The sequence below is a fragment of the Malania oleifera genome, chromosome 1, assembly GCF_029873635.1.
Source record: "Malania oleifera isolate guangnan ecotype guangnan chromosome 1, ASM2987363v1, whole genome shotgun sequence".
NCBI lineage: Eukaryota > Viridiplantae > Streptophyta > Magnoliopsida > Santalales > Ximeniaceae > Malania > Malania oleifera.
In genome coordinates, this window is record NC_080417.1 from 153,414,705 (window position 1) to 153,435,066 (window position 20,362).

Below are 20,362 nucleotides of genomic sequence, written 5' to 3' on the forward strand. Positions count from 1 at the left end.
GCCTAAGTTCGGTCTGTCAAACTTCAACATTCGGTCACTCGAGGTCAAAGTAAACATGATGTTCAGGCACCCGTGGACGGTGAAAAAGTCAGCATTAAACATTTGGTCAACCGAGAACGTTTAGTTCATTTTGGTTCGGTCACCCAAGCCCAGTCAACAATTTTGACTTTTCATACATTCGATCGATCGAGACGTTTTGAACGCACAAGTTCAGTCGCCTGAACCCTTTCAATTTTAAAGCCTAAGTTATATTTTTACCCCTGATTGCATCATTATGATTTGTAAGATTGAGGGGATTTATCAAAGTGGATGTGTAGGGACCTAGGGTCGATCCATGGTCTAGGATTTTCAATTGAGCCTAAAAACCTGGCGGCAGTCGACCTTTGTCTATGATCATTTGTTTCCTTATGGTCAATCTACAATCATTTTGAGTTTATATTCCTATCATGCATGCCATGCATTAATTATTATAAACCGATATAAATTATTATAGACCCAAATATAATAAATGCATTTACAAATGAAGCACAAACAAATCTTCTTCTTTTGCTCTTCATTTTCCCATTGAATATATCAGGAGTATGATCTTTAAGTTCTTTAGGCTTCCATAAATCCACTCTCATGTGTTTGATGTATTGTAAATGTAATAACCCGAAAAATAAAATTTAATAAATTAAAATTATTAATTAGTTAAACATTTTAAATTAATGTATTAAATAAACAAGTAAAAAGAAATTGTATGAAAAAAAAAATAATGAAAAAAAAATTAAGACTAATTATTAATTAATTAATTATTATTGAAATAATTAATTAAATAAACAAATAAAATGAATAGGGTGGAAAAAAAATTAAAATTAAAATATGTATATTAAATTATATATGTACACACACACACATATATATATATATATATATATATATATATAAAATATTAATATAATAATGAATGGATATGTAAGATTGCAGAAGATCAGACTTTCTGGACTTTCGCCCAACACTCAGCTCACTCTCAACCTCTGCGTGCTGCTGTCTCGCCTCTCCGTCTCCATCTCTTTCCTTCTCTCAACTTCTCAACGAGTTTGGGTCGAATCGGGAAACGGAAGGTGCCGTTGGATTCCTAACTCAGTCACCGACATTTCTACTGGAGCAGGCACCAGTAGAAAGGTAATTTTTTAAATTTCTCAATTTCTGATTAAATCTGTTGTTAAATTGACGATCAGGCACCACCACCGGGTCCTAATCGTCGTTATTGTCATTTTGGCGTAAGTAATTTTTCAATTGAGATTTTCTAAGCTCTACTCCAAAGCAAGAGTGGGATTTGAGAAATTTGGCAATTTGGCTAAATTTAAGGGTATATTTATTTATTTAAGAATTATGGTCTTAGGAAATATTTAAATAATATTTTATTTAGAAATAATTTATTGGAATTAGGAATTTAATTTCAGGGTCCGGATGAGCGCCGTAGGTATTTTTCGAAGTCCCTGTTGGCGTAGTTCAAGAAACCAGGTAAGGGAAAAAATATATATTAAATCAAAATTTTTATGAATTTAATGAAAAAATAAATTGTGTTATATGTACATGTATATTTTTAGTATGGGTAAAATGCCAACTGTTTAAATTATATATATATTTTTTGAGTTTAGGACTGTTTATTAGATATGTATATGCAAAAATGAACTGATGAAAGTTGGAAATATTTTCAGGATAATTAAGTAAGAAATGAAAGGTATTTTCAGTATATAAACATTAAATGTTGGTTGACTTATTTTACAGGCAGCGTATGAATTTTATTACTAAATTGTGTGGCATGAGATTCTGTGCAAATATATGTTAAATGCATGAGATGCAGGCTAAATAAGTAAAACAATGAAAATAAAATATGATATGGACAATGTTGCCTGTGTATGTTAAATGCAACCATGTAAATGTAAAACGGCTGAAAGACAGTCATGTTAGCAGATCTAGCACACTTCTGTGTAGGCTAACTGATGACAGCTAAAAGGAGCTGTGTTAGCAGATCTAGCACGTTTCTACGTAGACTAACTGATGATGGCTAAAGACCAGCTGTAGTACGAAGTAATGAAATGAAATGTTATGCAATGAAATGACGATGAAATGAAATGACAAAGGTAAATGATGTAAATGGGAAAGAGTCACTTAAAGTGAAACGAAATGCAAAGTTAAGTTATGAACATGAATGAATGTGCATAAATGTATAATGACAGAAAAGAATGATGTATTATGATATTAGAAGTATGTATGTACGTAAAACATGTTATGATTGGGCGAGACGTACCTTTCGCTTGAGGGCTTGCTGAGTAAGGTGAGTGCACTAGTAGCAACAAATGTGACAGTAGCCGCATAACGTACTAGGGCAGAGGGAACCTACTTGTATGGGCGGGTAGATTTCCCTATCCTTAGGCCCTTTGCTGATAAATTATTGTTGAATGCGTGAGTACGAGATCAATCTAACACTTGAGGGCTTACTAAGTAAGGTGAGTGCCATGGTATGCTTAAATTGTGACCTTCGGGTTGCTAAATGTATCAGAGCAGAAGGGTGCTACTTGTATGGGCGGGTAATCACCCATATCCTCGGATAATCTCGTGGGTTAAACATTTGCATGTGTTTGTTTAGGATCAGAAAATGACTTTCAGTATTATGTTAATGATTTACAAATATTATAAAATGATATGTATAATCTCATGACGACCACACGCTGAGTTTAATATATTGTTTCTTCCCTTACTGAGATGTGTCTCACCCGAATATGAATTCAATTTTTTCAGGATTTCTCAGGATCGAGCTTTGAGAGCTCAAGATTTTATAACATTTTATTTGAAGATATAAGAAAAAGGGTATATTTTTATGTTAATTCTAATATGTATATTTTATGTTTTATGTATTTATGTTTTAAGTCAGTTATGAAAGGATAGTTGTGAAACTTACTGGTATTAGTGGATAATGTTTTGGAGATATGTATATATTTGAATACTGATGAATGATTAATTTATTATGGTTAGTAGTTAGAATTAGTAAACTCTAATATTATGTTACATGGAGATTATGATTATGTTTTTCCGCTGCGTATGTTATGGATTATGATTTATCAGGATATGATCAGGTAAAACACACCGGACCTGGGTTTAAGGGTTCGGGGCGTTACAGTAAACCTGCTCACAAACGAGATACACACATAAGATCCTTGTATTTCTCTACTTTGGGTTGGGATAGCTGGTTAGTCGTTGGGAGTGTATGTTATTGTGAACTCCTGAGACGATTGTATATGTAACCACGGTATTCTTCTACCATAAGTGAGGGTATGTATATGATGTGATAGGGCAGCGTTGTAGTAGTCACCAGTTTCTTTCTAAGAAATGCTTGTATGAGTTTATGAGTGAGAGATGACAAATTTCAAGGACAAAATTTTGTAAGGAGGGGAGGTTGTAAGAACCCGAATTGTGATAGGTGGGTTTAATTAATTAAGAGAGGGGCAAGATGGTAATTAAACAGGCTTTGTTGACGAAGCCAGAGTTCATCGACAAAGGTCTTACATTTCTCGTTGACAAGGTGCAAGGGTTCGTCGATGAGGAGAAGCTGAGGGATTTCGGAAAATCGAAAATCCTAGGCTCGTGAACGAGGCCATCGTCTCATCGATGAGCTGTCTATATGGTCTCGTCGATGAGGATGCCATTCGTCGACGAGAAGTGGTCGGGTCAAAGGGCTATAAATAGATCTTTTAATTATTTCTTAGCTAAGAAATCTCATTTTCTCTCTCTATCTCTCTAGAAACTTTTCTTACTATCCATCTCTCTAGATTTCTTTGTCGTTCGTCGTGAAAATCGCTAATCCGAAGTTACTGAGGATCGTTGAAGGATTCTCTACGAGTTCTACGGATCAGATTTTTGGTTCGGCTATTTTCGAGTTTTGGTGTAAAATCGAGGTAAGGCTCGGTTTTCATTTCTGTTCTAGTAGTTTTGTAGAGAATGGAGTTGTGAGTATATTCTGTACTGTGGGTTGTAGGTTTTGGAACTCAATTCGGTGTTTAGGGGCCTTGGAGTTCAAGATTTGCCATTTAGGGAAAAGGTAAGGGGAATTTTGTTTATGTCGATTATTTTTGAAATCGGACTCGATAGAACTGTGGTTCACGGTCATGTGTGCGTTTTGGTTACTCATTTGGAGGGATCTAACGGGTAAAGCTATGGGTTTTTCATGATTACAATTTTAGAAAAAAAAGGGGTATTGGGTTGCATTCCTGATTTTGTTGGAAAACCGTATGTATATGATGATTTATACTGTGTAATAGGGATGGTCGGGCCTTGATATTATTTAAACTATATATGTTTGGAAAATCATGATTTTAGATTACCAAATGGGTGTAGTATGTTTAGTTATATAAGCATGCATGGTTGTATTTTTGTGGAATGCAATTGGAACTGGGTTCTTAGTTGTTCCAGGTATTGAGAGTGTTCGACTCTATATCCGTGGACGTATGAAATCTCTAGGCCATATTTGGCAAGAGTGTCCGGCTCTATATCCGAGGGCGTAAGCCTTACCGGCTGATCATCAAAGGATGTGGATCCACCAGTTTGTGTCGGTACAATGCCATGGGAGCCTGAGGTTCACCATGTCCTGGGGACACCGAGTACTATGGGTCGGCCGAGCCGACGCCGGGTACTGCGGGTCGGCTACGGGCCGAAGGGTGTGACGACACCGCTTAATCATGTGTGTGTGTGTGTGTGTGCTTGTATGCACTGTGTTGAAACTAGTACTGGCACCTGTATTTAACTGTGTATGTTTTGCTGTCATGATAACACTCGAATGTCACACACCGATATAACCTGTGTTCTTCCTTATTGAGAGGTGTCTCACCCTTACTGTACGTACATATTTTTCAGGTCATTCAGGTAACCGCAGCTAGCTTTTGGGTGTAGGAGCGTAGTGGTTGGTGAATTGTGGGAGGTACCTAGGTAAGTCCTAAGCTTGTGCTGAGTGGTCCTTTGGGAGTTTTGGCTGTCACCTGGGTTTGTGCTATTTTTGTGGAGTTTGACTCCTTTGTATATACTCTGGTATGGTACCATATATGTATAGAATGACCTTTTTTACGCTGCGTATATTCTGTTGTTTATGGATATGTGTAGGGTGCCTTGGAACCCCACGGGGTTGGACCTTTATTTATTGTTCTGTATCTTTGGATGATTTGTTGGATACAGGGACAGGTTAGATTTCATTTTCACCCCTGGCTCCAATTTCCGGGGTCGAGGCATGACACTGGGGGTAATGCCACTCGATAAGCAACCAGACCTACCCTTTCCAGGATCTCGAATGGTCCAATGTACTGAGGGCTCAGTTTCCCTTTCTTCCCAAACCTCATTACTCCATTCATCAGAGCAATCTTTAGGAATACCATATCTCTTACCTCGAACTCTAGCTCTCGTCAGCGAGTATCTGCATAACTCTTCTGCCGACTCTGAACTGCCCTGATTCTCTCTCTAATCAGCTCGACCTTTGCAGAGGCCTTCTGAATCAGTTCCGATCCTAGTATCTATCGCTCGCCTACTTGATCCCAGTACAATGGAGATCGACACCGACGACTATACAATGCCTCATATGGTGCCATCTCTATACTGGCCTGGTAGCTGTTGTTATACACAAATTCCACAAGCGATAGATATCGTATCCAACTGTCCCCAAAATCAAGTACACATGGCCGCAACATATCCTTAAACATCTGAATAGTTCTCTCAAACTATCTATCCGTCTGCAAGTGAAATGACATACTAAATGTAAGTTGCGATCCCAAGGCATCTGTAGACTCTTCTAGAATTGAGAAGTAAAATGTGGGTCTCGATCTGAAATGATAGAAACTGGGATACCATGGAGTCGTGCAATCTCCTGCATATATATCTCTGCCAGCCTATTCAGAGAATAACTGACTCTGATTGGAATAAAATGTGCAGCCTTCATCAGCTGATCAATTACAACCCATATAACATTCTGCCCATGCACTACTATATATAACCCTAATATGAAATCCATCGAGATATGCTCCAATTTCCACTTGGGAATGTCAAGTGGCTGAAGGGGTCCTACTGGCCTCTAGTGCTCTATCTTGACCTACTGACATGTCAGGCAGTGCTCTACGAAACAAAAAATCTCTCTTTTCATGTTCGACCACCAGAAAGATTCCCTCAGGTTTTGGTACATTTTCGTCCTTCCAGGATGTATGGTGTAGAGTGAACGATGTGCCTCTTTCAGAATGACCTGTTTAATCTCAGCGTCATTTAGTACACAAACCCTATTGTCGAATCACAATATCCCATCACTTGAGATATTGAAATCCGACTTTAAACCACTATGTACCCCTTCCATAACTTTTACCAACTCTTCGTCCTCATTCTGAGTTGTTCTCATCCTCTCCTCTAAGGTCAGCTATACCACCAAGCTAGCAAGAAGAGCTTGGTGATTTCCTTCTATAACCTTTAAGCCCAACCTTTCCAAGTCTATACAGATCTGATGCTGAACTCGGACTGTTGAGACTGACGCATCAACAAACTTCTAACTTAGAACATCAACTACCACATTTTTTTTCCTAGATGATAGTTAATGGTGCAGTCATAGTCCTTTATCAACTCAAGCCATCTACGCTGTCTTATATTCAGCTCATTCTAGGTGAAAATGTACTTAAGAATTTTATGGTTGGTAAAAATCTCACACCTTTCACCATACAGGTAGTGCCTCGAAATTTTCAATGCAAATACTTCCGCTACTAATTCCATATCATGTGTTGGGTAGTTCTTCTTGTACTCCTTAAGTTGACGAGAAGCATAAGCAATCACCCTTCCCTGCTACATCAAAACACACTTGAGACCTTTCTTAAAGGCGTCACTGTAGATAAAAAATCCACTATCCCCAGATGGAATGTCAACACTAGAGCAGAAAGCAACCGTTGTTTCAACTCTTGGAAACTCAACTCGCACTCATCCGTCCAATCATACTTCACATTCTTTCTCGTGAGTCGCATCAATGGACCTGATAAACTAGAGAACCCTTCTACAAACCGTTGGTAGTATCCTGTAAGACCTAGAAAACTTCTTACCTCCTAAACATTCTTCAGTCTTGCCTAGTCCACTACCGCTTCTATTTTACTTGGATCCACTGATACCCCGTATTTGGACACTACATGCCCTAGAAACGTAATTTGTTTTAGTCAGAACTCGCATTTCTTCAGTTTAGCATATAACCTCTTTTCTCTTAGCATTTTCAGTACCAATCTCAGATGAACTTCATGTTCTACAGCATTCCTTGAATACACTAGGATGTCATCTATAAATACCATGGTGAACTGGTCTAAGTATTCGTGGAAGACCCTGTTCATCAGATCCATAAATGCCGTAGGTTCATTTGTAGTGACTCGAAGAATAATATAATTTTAATAATAAGAGGGAGAGAAATAGAAACAAAAATAGAAGGAAGCCGTAGACTTCGTCAACGACATTGTATTTTGGGGGATAACCATAATTTTAAGGAAATTGCCAGGACTCGTCGATGAATACAGGGCCTTGTCGACGGGTGCATAAGAAAATTCGTCGACGAACACAGGGCTTCGTCAACGAGAAAATACCGAGAAAGGTTCTGGGGCAGCCTGATTTCATCGACGAATACAGGGTCTCGTCGATGAATTTAATGAAGGACTCGTCGACGAGGTGATGTGTCTCGTCGACGAAATCCCCTGTCTATAAATAGAAAAATCTGGATTTTTAACTTACAAATAAAGCTAAGTTTTCCCTCTCTCTCTCCTCTTCGGTTCTCTCTCTTTCTTTCATTGATTTCGGGCCAGATTTTCATCGAATCGACAATCCGAAGTCACCACGACGCTCCTGGAAAAGTTCTCTCCAAATCTGCCAGAGCGGATCGTCGGTGAAAGCAAGGTGGAGACCATCCCAAATCCAGGGTAAGGCTTTTTACTCAATATTTGGATTTGTGACAGTTGTAAAAAGTGTTATACGCTTAGAAATACTGAACTTTAATTCTAGGCAATGTTGTTTCCAGGGGTGTTGAATTGGGAACGTAGGGAATCATCCCTAAGTTGAGGTAAGACTTTTAAGACGAATTTGACTTAGTGGTAGTTATAGAAAATGTTGTACGTATGAAAATACTTAAATTTAATACTGAGAGTTTTCATTTTCAGGGTGTTGAGTTAGGAGCCCTACGGGTGCGAGGCAGTTTTATTAGGGGCTTTCCAGGAATCAGGTAAGGGGATAAATTAAGCTAATTTTGTTTTGAGAAAATGCATGTATATGTATATATAGCAGTTGGTTTCAGGAAAAATAAATATATATTTATATATATATAATTTATATTTGCAAAATACTGTGAAAATGATCGTATGTTGAATATGAGTAAAAATGTTATGAAATACTGTTTTCTGGGAATATGGATGATATGAATTTTTATGATGGAAAACCGACATACAAGCTGAGATTTTATAGGTTTTGTCGGCGTATGGGCTGTGCTATGTGATGTGATTTGCTAGCGTACGGGTTGTGCTATGTTTGCCAGTGTACGAGCCCTGCTATGTGACTGTGATTTGCCAGCGTACGGGCTGTGCTATGTTTGCCAGCGTATGGGCCGTGCTATGTGACTCTACTTTGCCAGCATACAGGCTGTGCTATATTTGCTGGAGTACGGGCCGTGCTATGTGACTATGATTTGCCAGCGTACGGGCTGTGCTATGTTTTTCTGGTGTACGGGTCGAGCAATGATAAAATGTGTAATACCGGCGTACGGGCTGATGATTTTCATGATACATGTATATATGCAAAATGATATTATTGATGTGTAAATTAATGATATGAGATATTCATGTATCACTGTTTTAGAGTATATATTATATGATATCAGAACCTGGTTGGCTTGGTCTAGGCTAGCACTTGCACAGTACTATTGCTATGTGTCCATGGTCTTTGTGATCATGTTATCTGTGTTAACGCCACTATACAGAGTGGTGTGAGATTGGGTGGTCGATGTGGTTTATAAGAAGTGTGTTGATCGCCCTTGGTGTACGGACCAGGTCTGGCAGACCCATCGGACCTACAGACTACTGTTTGACTTGGCAGTGGTTGGCCAACCATTGTCAGGTCCCGCCTTCGGGCCACACAACCCAGTCATGTGGGGCTAATACATGACAACAACCAGCTAACCTACCAGGATTGTTTTTATGTTATTATTATTATGATATGAGATGAGATATGTTTATGAAATGCAGTATGTTTTGCCATGTTTTGATATACATATGTTTTCCCAGATTTGATAAACAGTACTGAATATGTTATATATGATATATGTAGAACATAGAATACTCATGTTGCCACACACTAGTATTAGTTTATTTCCCTTACTAAGAGGTGTCTCACCCCTAAGTCTTATAAACTTTCAGGAGCCCCAGATAGGAGAGTGGGAAAAGCCCCGTTGAGCTAGTGTTGTATATCTGCCCTCTACGAAGGGTAAGTTTTGTAGGGACAGTTAGATTTTGTAGGAAATGTCCCTAGATATGATTTTTGGTATGTATATATAAAGAAATACAGTGGTATAATGACTCTGGTATATTGTAATGCATGTTTTGGTGAGATGTATATGATTATATGCTTTCTGCTTCTTAGGCTTCTGCTATATATTCTGTTCAATCCCTGGTACCCACAGGTCCAGGTGGATAGTGACTTGCTGAGCTGGGATATATGACGTTGATATCATTTTATAAAAAAAAAATGTGGAAAATGAGCAGGTCGTGACACCATTCGTCCAACCGAAAGGCATAACCATAAATTCATAATGGCCATACTGGGTTTAAAAAGCTGTCTTCGCAATTTCCTCCACTTTCACCTTCAGTTGGTGATACCCACATCGTAGATCAATCTTAGAGAAGATCTACGTACCCTGTAGCTGGTCAAACATATCATCAATCCTGGGTAACGAGTATCTGTTCTTTATCGTCACCTTATTAAGTTCTCTATAGTCAATGCACATCCTCATTGACCCATCCTTCTTCTTTACAAATAGCACTGGTACTCCCTAGGGCAAAACACTCGGTCGAATGTGCCTCTTATCTAGTAGCTCCTGAAGCTGCTTCTTCAACTCTCTCAATTCTGCTGGAGTAATACGATATGGAGCTTTCGATATTGGTGCTATACCTAGAACCAATTCTATAACAAACTCCACCTCTCAATTTGGAGGTAATCCCGACAAGTCCTCTGGAAACACGTCTGGGAACCAACATGCTATAGGAATCCCCTCCAGTTTACGTTCTTCTTCTAGTGTGTCTTTTACAAACACCAGGTACCCTTGGCATCCCTCCAAGAGTAACCTCCTAACCTGCATAGCTAAAAGGATCCATGGTGATGACCGCACACACAACCCTAAAAACTTGAATTCATGCTCCCCTAGCGGTCTAAACACCACCTCTCTCCTGTGACAATCGATACTGGCATAACTAGTAGATAACTAGTCCATCTCTAGGATGATATCGAAGCCATGCATGTTAAATACAATAAGGTTGATTGGTAGTGTAGTAACCGGGAAAAAAAAAAATTTTAAATAATAATAATAATAATAAAATAATAAAATAAAATAAATTAATTAAATTAACAAGTAAAATGAATAATATGATAAGGAACAAATATATATATATATATATATATATAAATTATGAAAGCTACTTAAAGAAGATTTACTTTAATTAAGGTTTACTATTATATATATATATATAAACTAACACAAGCTTCTTTAAGAAGCTTTGAAAGTCAAATCCAAATTGAATTGGATTTTGGTGGGCATGAGTGCACACTCTCTCTCTCTCTCTCTCTCTCTCTCTCTCTCTCTCTCTCTTCGATTCCGGGCTAGTTTTACTCCGGATCGACAAACCAAAGCCACCACGACGCTCCTGGCGAAGTTCTCTACAAGTCTGCCGGAGCGGATCGTCAGGGAAATGAAGTTGGATTTCATCCCAAATCCAAGGTAAGACTTTATATTCAATATTTGAATTTTGACAGTTGAAGAAAGTAATACACGTAAAAAATACTGAACTTTAATACTGAAAATTTTCAGTTCCGGGGTGTTGATTGGGAACGTTGGGAATCATCCCTAAGTTGAGGTAAGACTTTTTAAGTCGAATTTGACTTAGTGGTAGTTATAGAAAATGTTGTACGTACGAAAATACTAAACTTTAATTCTGCGAGTTTTCATTTTCAGGGTGTTGAGTTGAGAACCTTGTGGGTACGGGGAAGATTTTCTTAGGGGCTTTTCAGGAATCAGGAAGGGGATAAACTAAGCTAGTTTTGTTTTGAGAAAATGTATGTATATATATGTAGCATCTGGTTTTAGGAAAAATAAATATATTTATATATATGATTTATATTTGGAAAATACTGTTTAAATGATGATATGTTGAATACATAGAAAATTTGTTTAGTGTGGCATGAGTCTAAAAATGTTGTGAAATATTATTTTTTTTTGGGAATGGGGACGATATGGATTTCTATGATGAAAACCAGCATATGGGCCGAGATATTTTTATATGTATATGTGATTTTTCGGCGTATAGGCCGTGCTATGTGGATGAGATTTGCCGACGTATGGGCCGTGCTATGTGATTTGTCGGCGTACGGGCCGTGCTATGTGATTTGCCGGCGTACGGACCGAGCTATGATAAAATGTGTAATACCGGCGTACGGGCCAATGATTTTCATGATACACGTATATATGTGAAATGATATGATTGATGTGAAAATAAATGATATGAGATATTTATGTATCATGGTTTTAGTATATGTATATGATATCAGAACCTAGTTGGCTTGGTCTAAGCTAGCACTTGCACGGTACCGTTGCTATGTGTCCATGGTCTTCGTGATCATGATATCTGTGTTAACGCCGCTGTACGGAGTGGTGTGAGATTGGATGGTCGATGTGGTTATTTTCAAGAAGTGTGCTGTTATCGCCCCTAGTGTACGGACCAGTCTGGGTAGACCCATCGGACCTACAGACTACTGTTTGACTTGGCAGTGGTCGGCCAACCATTGTCAAGTCCCGCCTTCGGGTCACACAACCCAGTCATGTGGGGGTAATACATGACAACAGCCAGCTAACCTACTAGGATTGTTTTATGTTATTATTAGTGTATGAGATGAGATATGTTTATGAAAATGCAGTATATTCTGCTATGAGTTGATATATATGTATGTTTACCCAGATTTGATAAACAGCATTGAATATGTTATGTATGGTATATGTAGAACACATAATACTCATGTTGCCACACACTGGTATTAGTTTATTTCCCTTACTGAGAGGTGTCTCACCCCTAAATCTTATTAACTTTTCAGGAGCCTCGGATAGGAGAGCGGGAAAAGCCCTGCTGATATAGTACGGTCTATCTACCCTTTTTGAAGGGTAAGTTTTATAGGGACAGTTAGATTTTGTGGGAAATGTCCCTTGGTTTTATTTTTGGAATGTATATATGAAAATACAGTGATTGTAGTAACTCTGATATATTGTGGTATATGGTATTGAGATGTACATGTTTGTATATTTTCTGCTGCTAGGGCTTCTGCTTTATGCTTTGATATATCCCTGGTGCCCATAGGTCTAGGTGGATTGTGACCTGCTGAACTGGAATGTAAGATGTGATGATAATTTATTTATTAAAAAAAATCTATGTGAAAAAGGAGCAGGTCGTTACAGTTGGTATCAGAGCCTAGGTTGCTAGGTTCTGTAGACTTTAGAGTGCAGCAGGAACAATACCAAAGTTTAGGAAATGATTTGAGGTTTTGTTCTACAGTCTAGAGGCAGGACTTCCGTGGTAGTTTTTGTGTTTTTCCTGGGGGGACGATTTCAGGAAAACCATAGTAAGCTATTGTCGGGTTGTGTTCCTAGAATGTAGGACTGGAGATTAACAATGAGTTAGAAATGTTGAGATGAGTGGTGAGGATAGGTGGGTAAATTATGAGGAGAGGATTACTGAATTGCAACTGCTATTTTCCAGGATGGATCCAGAAGGAAATAGTGCCCATGCGAGTGGCAGTGATGGAGCAGGACCATCAGGTGCAGCTAGGACCAACTCTGATGCGGTATTACGTAGCGTGGCTCAGCAGGTTATGGCTGAGATTGCTAGGAGCTCGAGGGAGCAGAGTGGTCCATCTACAAGCCATGGGTGCACTATAGAGAAATTTACAAAGATGAATCCTCCGGCGTTCTCAGGTGGAGTTGATCCTGTAGCCGCTGAGAACTGGATGCAGAAGATTGAGAAAATCTTGGTTGTGCTGCAATGTACTGAGGAACAGAGGGTCCTCTTTGCCACCTATAAATTGACAGGAGACGTTGAGAGGTGGTGGACTGCGGTGAGACTATTAGAGCAGTAGAGGGTGACTCCAATAGCTATGACATGGGACCGGTTTAAAGATCTGTTCTTTGACAGATATTTTCCAGCTACTGTGAGGGAGGCTAAGGTAGAAGAGTTCCTGAGTCTAAAGCAGGGACAGCTATTCGTCCAACAGTATGTAGCACGTTTTATCGAACTCTCTCGATTCGCCCCATACATTGTTCCTGATAAGGTGAAGAAGGCGAGACAGTTTGAGAGAGGCTTGAGGCGGAGTATATTTAGGCAGGTGGTGGTGCTGCGGATCCAAGACTTCGTTGAGTTGGTCGACAGGGCGGCCTTGGTAGAGATTGGTGAGCGACTTGATGCGGATGAGCCGGGACAGAGGAAGAGATTTGCATCTACAAGCTACCAGCAGGGTCACAGGCCGGGTCAGTGGAGGAGAGGTAATCATGGTAGAGGGCGGAGACAGGAGATGGGAGGACGTCAGGTGCAGACAGGGCAGGGTCCTCCAGTTTGTCAGACTTGTGGTAGGAGACACTGGGGAGAGTGTCGAGCTAGTGGTGTAGTGTGCTACCGCTGCGGTAGATCGGGACATATAGTGCGAGATTGTCCTACCCCGCCAGATGCAGCTCCGGTGTGCTATCGCTGCGGTAGATCGGGGCACATGGTACGAGACTGCCCTACTCCACCAGATGCAGTTCCAGCTCCTAGACCATACCGGGGAGGTTATCAGGCACCACGGGGGGGCCAGCAGAGGAATACGGCTCCAGCTAGGGTATTTACTCTGACGTCGGGTAAGGCTGAGGCGTCAGGTGACGTGGTGACAGGTATGGTCATTATGCTTTCTTTTAAAGTTATTGCATTATTTTATTCACGAGCTACACACTCGTTTGTGTCCTTGGGGTGTATTAAATTATGTGAGGCTGAAACACAATCATTAGATGTTGAACTGTTGGTATCTACACCGAATAGGTCGGTAGTGAGGTGTGGTAGGGTACTCCGCGACTGTCCAGTAGAGATTTAGGGGAAAACATTGTCTGCTGATTTGATAGTGTTAGACATGCATGGGTTTGACGTTATATTTGGCATGGATTGGCTTGCAGCTAATTTTGCCAGCATAGATTGTCGTGCACGAGAGGTGATATTTAGACCCTCGGGGGAAGCAGAATTCAAGTTTGTAGGGTTGCATGTACAATCCCCGCCTCAGCTAGTTTCAACTATTCAAGCCAGGAGACTACTGCTGAGTGGTTGTCTGGGGTTTGTGGTGGTTGTGAAAGAGATGTCAGAGAATGAGTTGAAACTTGCTAGCATGCTTGTAGTGAAGGAGTTTGTGGATGTTTTTCTAGATGAGTTACCAGGCTTGCCACCCGACCGTGAGGTGGATTTCTCTATTGATCTACCTCCCGGTACAGCGCCGATTTCTAAAGTACCTTATCGAATGGTGCCAGTGGAGTTAGCAGAATTGAAGAATCAGTTGCAAGATCTGCTAGATAAGGGCTTCATACAGCCCAGTGTATCTCCGTGGGGAGCTCCAATTTTATTTGTGAAAAAGAAAGACGGGACTATGAGGATGTGTATAGACTATAGAGAGATAAATAAAGTGACAATCAAGAATAGGTATCCTCTACCCCGTATCGATGATTTGTTTGACCAGCTCCAGGGTACACGGGTGTATTCGAAGATTGACCTCAGATCTGGCTACCATCAGGTGAAGGTGAAAGCAGAAAACGTCTCAAAGACGGCCTTCAGGATTAGGTATGGGCATTACGAGTTTCTAGTGATGCCGTTTGGTTTGACGAATGCTCCTGCGGTATTTATGGACTTGATGAATAGAGTCTTCCACCAATATCTAGACCAGTTTGTTGTTGTTTTTATTGATGATGTACTGGTCTATTCTAGGAACTATGAGGAGCATGAGACGCACTTGAGGCAGGTTTTGCAGACACTTCGGGAAAAGAAGTTGTACGCCAAGTTCAGTAAATGTGAATTTTGGCTGGAGAAGGTCGTATTCTTGGGGCATGTTGTATCTAGAGACGGTATTTCTGTGGATCCTAGCAAGATTGAGGCTATAGTGAATTGGGCTAGACCGAGAAATGTCCACGAGATCATGAATTTCTTAGGGCTAGCAGGCTATTACCGTCGTTTTGTTGAGGGATTCTCAGCTTTGTCAGGGCCCTTGACACGACTGACGAGGAAGAATGTTAGATTTGAGTGGGACGATAGTTGTGAGCAGAGTTTTCAGGAGCTGAAGCAGAGACTAGTCACAGCACCAGTGTTGATCATCCCATGTGGGGGTGAAGGGTATACCATTTACAGTGATGCGTCCTTAAAGGGACTTGGCTGTGTATTAATGCAGCATGGCAGGGTAGTGGCATATGCATCCAAGCAATTAAAAGAATATGAGAAGAACTACCCTACCCATGATCTTGAGTTGGCTGCAGTGGTACACGCACTAAAGATTTGGAGGCATTACCTGTACGGTGAGCAGTGTGAGATCTTCTCCGACCATAAAAGTTTGAAGTATTTCTTTACGCAGAAAGAAATGAATATGAGACAGAGAAGGTGGTTGGAGTTGATTAAGGATTTTGATTGTACCATCAGTTATCACCCAGGGAAAGCAAACGTGGTAGATGATGCGTTGAGAAGGAAATCCAGGGAGACACTGTTGGCGGCTATGGGGATCTAGCATCCAATCATAATGGATCTGGAGAGACTCGGCATAGAGTTGGTGGAGAGTGATCTCCCAGTATGTATTGCCAGCCTAGTGGTACAGCCTACCCTGCAGGAGAGAATTAAAGCTGCCCAGAAGGAAGATCCAGAGCTAGTGAAGGTGATAGACAGAGTACAGAGTGGGCAGGGGGAGGAGTTCAGTATCGCAGATGACGGAGCTTTGTGGTTCCGTTCCAGATTATGTGTTTCTGCCGATACTGAGATCAAGAATACTATTCTAGAGGAGGCTCATAGATCTTTGTATACAGTTCATCCCGGTAGTACGAAGATGCACAGAGATCTGCAAGAGTCATCCTGGTGGAGTGGTATAAAGAGAGAGATTGCCGAGCATGTAGCGCAGTGTTTGACGTGCCAGCAGGTAAAGGCTGAGCACCAGAGACCGGCAGGGCAGTTGCAGCCGTTATTCATCCCAGAGTGGAAGTGGGATCACATATCAATGGACTTCGTGTCAGGACTGCCGACGACGTTACATGGTCATAATGCCATCTGGGTGATTGTTGATTGATTGACGAAGACCGCCCACTTTATTCCCATCAAGATCAGCTACTCCCTCAGCCGTTTAGCGGGGATTTACATTCAGGAGATAGTACGTTCTCATGGGGTGCCTGTATCTATTGTGTCAGATCGAGACCCACGATTCACATCACGATTTTGGAGGAGTCTGCAGGAGGTTCTGGGGTCTCAGTTATCGTTTAGTACGACATTCCATCCTTAGTCAGACGGGCAGACTGAGAGGACGATACAGATATTAGAGGACATGCTCAGAGCCTAGACTTTGGGGGTAGTTGGACCCAATTCATGCCATTAGTAGAATTTGCGTATAATAACAGTTATCAGTCTAGCATTGGCATGGCACCATTTGAGGCTATGTACGGTAAGAGATGTGGTTCTCCTTTGTTTTGGGATGAAGTGGGTGAGTGGCGAGTAGTGGGGCCAAAGCTGGTTCAGCAGGCATGTGATAAAGTTCGTCTTATCAGGGACAGAATCAGTGCAGCTCAGAGTCGACAGAAGAGTTATGCCGACCATCACCGCAGGAATTTAGAGTTTGACGTAGGTGATCACGTATTTTTGAAGATAGATCCGATGAAAGGGGTTATGCGATTTGGGAGGAAGGATAAACTTAGTCCTAGGTTTATCGATCCATTTGAGATTCTAGATAAAGTGGGACCGGTAGCTTACAGGCTAGCTTTGCCACCTGTATTGTCCAGGATTCACAACGTATTTCATGTTGCTATATTGAGGAAATACGTCCCAGACCCTTCTCATGTCATCAATTATGATGAGTTGGAGCTTAGTGATTCACTGGGATATGAGGAGGTACCAGTACAGATTCTGGATAGGAAAGTGCAAGAGCTACATAACAGGACGATTCCTCAAGTAAAAGTCTTGTGGAGGAATCATGCAGTAGAAGAGGCTTCTTGGGAGTCTGAGGAGCAGATGAAACAGAGGTATCCGCATTTATTTCAAGAAGTCTGAGTGAATAAATGTAAATAGTTAAGTAGTTTTCTGTTGCAGGTACATGTAATGGTTGAATAGTGTAGTACTTTAGTTTTGGGAGAATGGTTTTCTTTTGTATATGTAATCTTCCAAGACTCGAAATGTAAGCATGGTATTCCTCCGCCATAAGTGAGGGTAGGTAATAAAATTAGTAGACTCTTTTTCCTAATTAAAGGATGGCGAGTTACGGAAACCGTAAATTTCGAGGACGAAATTCTTTTAAGGGGGGAGGAATGTAGTAATCGGGAAAAAAATAAAATTTAAAATAATAATAATAATAATAAAATAATAAAATAAAATTAATTAATTAAATTAACAAGTAAAATGAATAATATGATAAGGAACATATAAAGTATGAAAGCTTCTTCAAGAAGCTTTACTTTAATTAAGGTTTACTATTATATATATATATATAAACTAACACAAGCTTCTTTAAGAAGCTTTGAAAGTCAAATCCAAATTGAATTGGATTTTGGTAGGCATGAGTGCACTCTCTCTCTTCTCTTTTCACTCTCTCTCTCTCTCTCTCTCTCTCTCTCTCTCTCTCTATCTCTCTCTCTCTCTTCGATTCCGGGCTAGTTTTATGCCGGATCGACAAACCAAAGCCACCACGATGCTCCTGGCGAAGTTCTCTACAAGTCTACTGGAGCGGATCGTCAGGGAAACGAAGTTGGATTTCATCCCAAATCCAAGGTAAGGCTTTATATTTGAATATTTGGATTTTTGACAGTTGAAGAAAGTGATATACGCGTAAAAAATACTGAACTTTAATACTGAAAATTTTCAGTTCCGGGGTGTTGATTGGGAACGTTGGGAATCATCCCTAAGTTGAGGTAAGACTTTTTAAGTCGAATTTGACTTAGTGGTAGTTATAGAAAATGTTGTACGTACGAAAATACTAAACTTTAATTTTACGAATTTTCATTTTCAGGGTGTTGAGTTGAGAACCTTGTGGGTACGGGGAAGATTTTCTTAGGGGCTTTTCAGGAATCAGGTAAGGGGATAAATTAAGCTAGTTTTGTTTTGAGAAAATGTATGTATATATATGTAGCATCTGGTTTTAGGAAAAATAAATATATTTATATATATGATTTATATTTGGAAAATACTGTTTAAATGATGATATGTTGAATACGTAGAAAATTTGTTTAGTGTGGCATGAGTCTAAAAATGTTGTGAAATATTGTTTTTTTTTTTGGAATGGGGACAATATGAATTTCTATGATGGAAAACCGGTGTATGGGCCGAGATATTTTTATATGTATATGTGATTTGCCGGCGTATGGGCCGTGCTATGTGGATGAGATTTGCCGGCGTACGGGCCGTGCTATGTGATTTGCCAGCGTACGGGCTGTGCTATGTGATTTGTCGGCGTACGGGCCGTGCTATGTGATTTGCCAGCATACGGGCCCAGCTATGATAAAATGTGTAATACCGGCGTACGGGCCAATGATTTTCATAATACACGTATATATGTGAAATGATATGATTGATGTGAAAATAAATGATATGAGATATTTATGTATCATGGTTTTAGTATATGTATATGATATCAGAACCTGGTTGGCTTGGTCTAGGCTAGCACTTGCACGGTACCGTTGCTATGTGTCCATAGTCCTCGTGATCATGATATCTGTGTTAACGCCGCTGTACGGAGTGGTGTGAGATTGGATGGTCGATGTGGTTATTTTCAAGAAGTGTGCTGTTATCGCCCCTAGTGTACGGACCAGTCTGGGTAGACCCATCGGACCTACAGACTACTGTTTGACTTGGCAGTGGTCGGCCAACCATTGTCAAGTCCCGCCTTCGGGCCACACAACCCAGTCATGTGGGGGTAATACATGACAACAGCCAGCTAACCTACTAGGATTGTTTTATGTTATTATTAGTGTATGAGATGAGATATGTTTATGAAAATGCAGTATATTCTGCTATGTGTTGATATATATGTATGTTTTCCCAGATTTGATAAACAGCATTGAATATGTTATGTATGGTATATGTAGAACACATAATACTCATGTTGCCACACACTGGTATTAGTTTATTTCCCTTACTGAGAGGTGTCTCACCCCTAAATCTTATTAACTTTTCAGGAGTCCCGGATAGGGGAGCGGGAAAAGCCCCGCTGATATAGTACGGTCTATCTACCCTTTTTGAAGGGTAAGTTTTGTAGGGACAGTTAGATTTTGTGGGAAATGTCCCTAGGTTTTATTTTTGGGATGTATATATGAAAATACAGTGATTATAGTAACTCAGGTATATTGTGGTATATGGTATTGAGATGTACATGTTTGTATATTTTCTGCTGCTAGGGCTTCTGCTTTATGCTTTGATATATCTCTGGTGCCCACGAGCCCAAGTGGATTATGACCTGCTGAGCTGGAATGTAAGATGTGATGATAATTTATTTATTAAAAAAAAATATATGTGAAAAAGGAGCAGGTTGTTACAGGTAGTACCCTCCCCTAAATTTCTACTAGAAAATCACGGCTTACTTTACTACATATGACTACAAACCCAGATGGCGTAGCCACTACCAACTCATAATCTAACTATTGAACCTTTAATCCACACAGTTTAGCGAGTCCCTGGGAGATTAAAGAATGTGTTGCCCCTAAATCGAATAATATAGCTGCTTTATGAGAAAGCATGTAAATGGTACCTATGACTACATCACTAGCATTCTCTGCGTCACCTAGAGTCAGTGAATACACCCTTGCCTGGGCCGTTGACCACCACGCTGTGCCGCTTGCGTACCT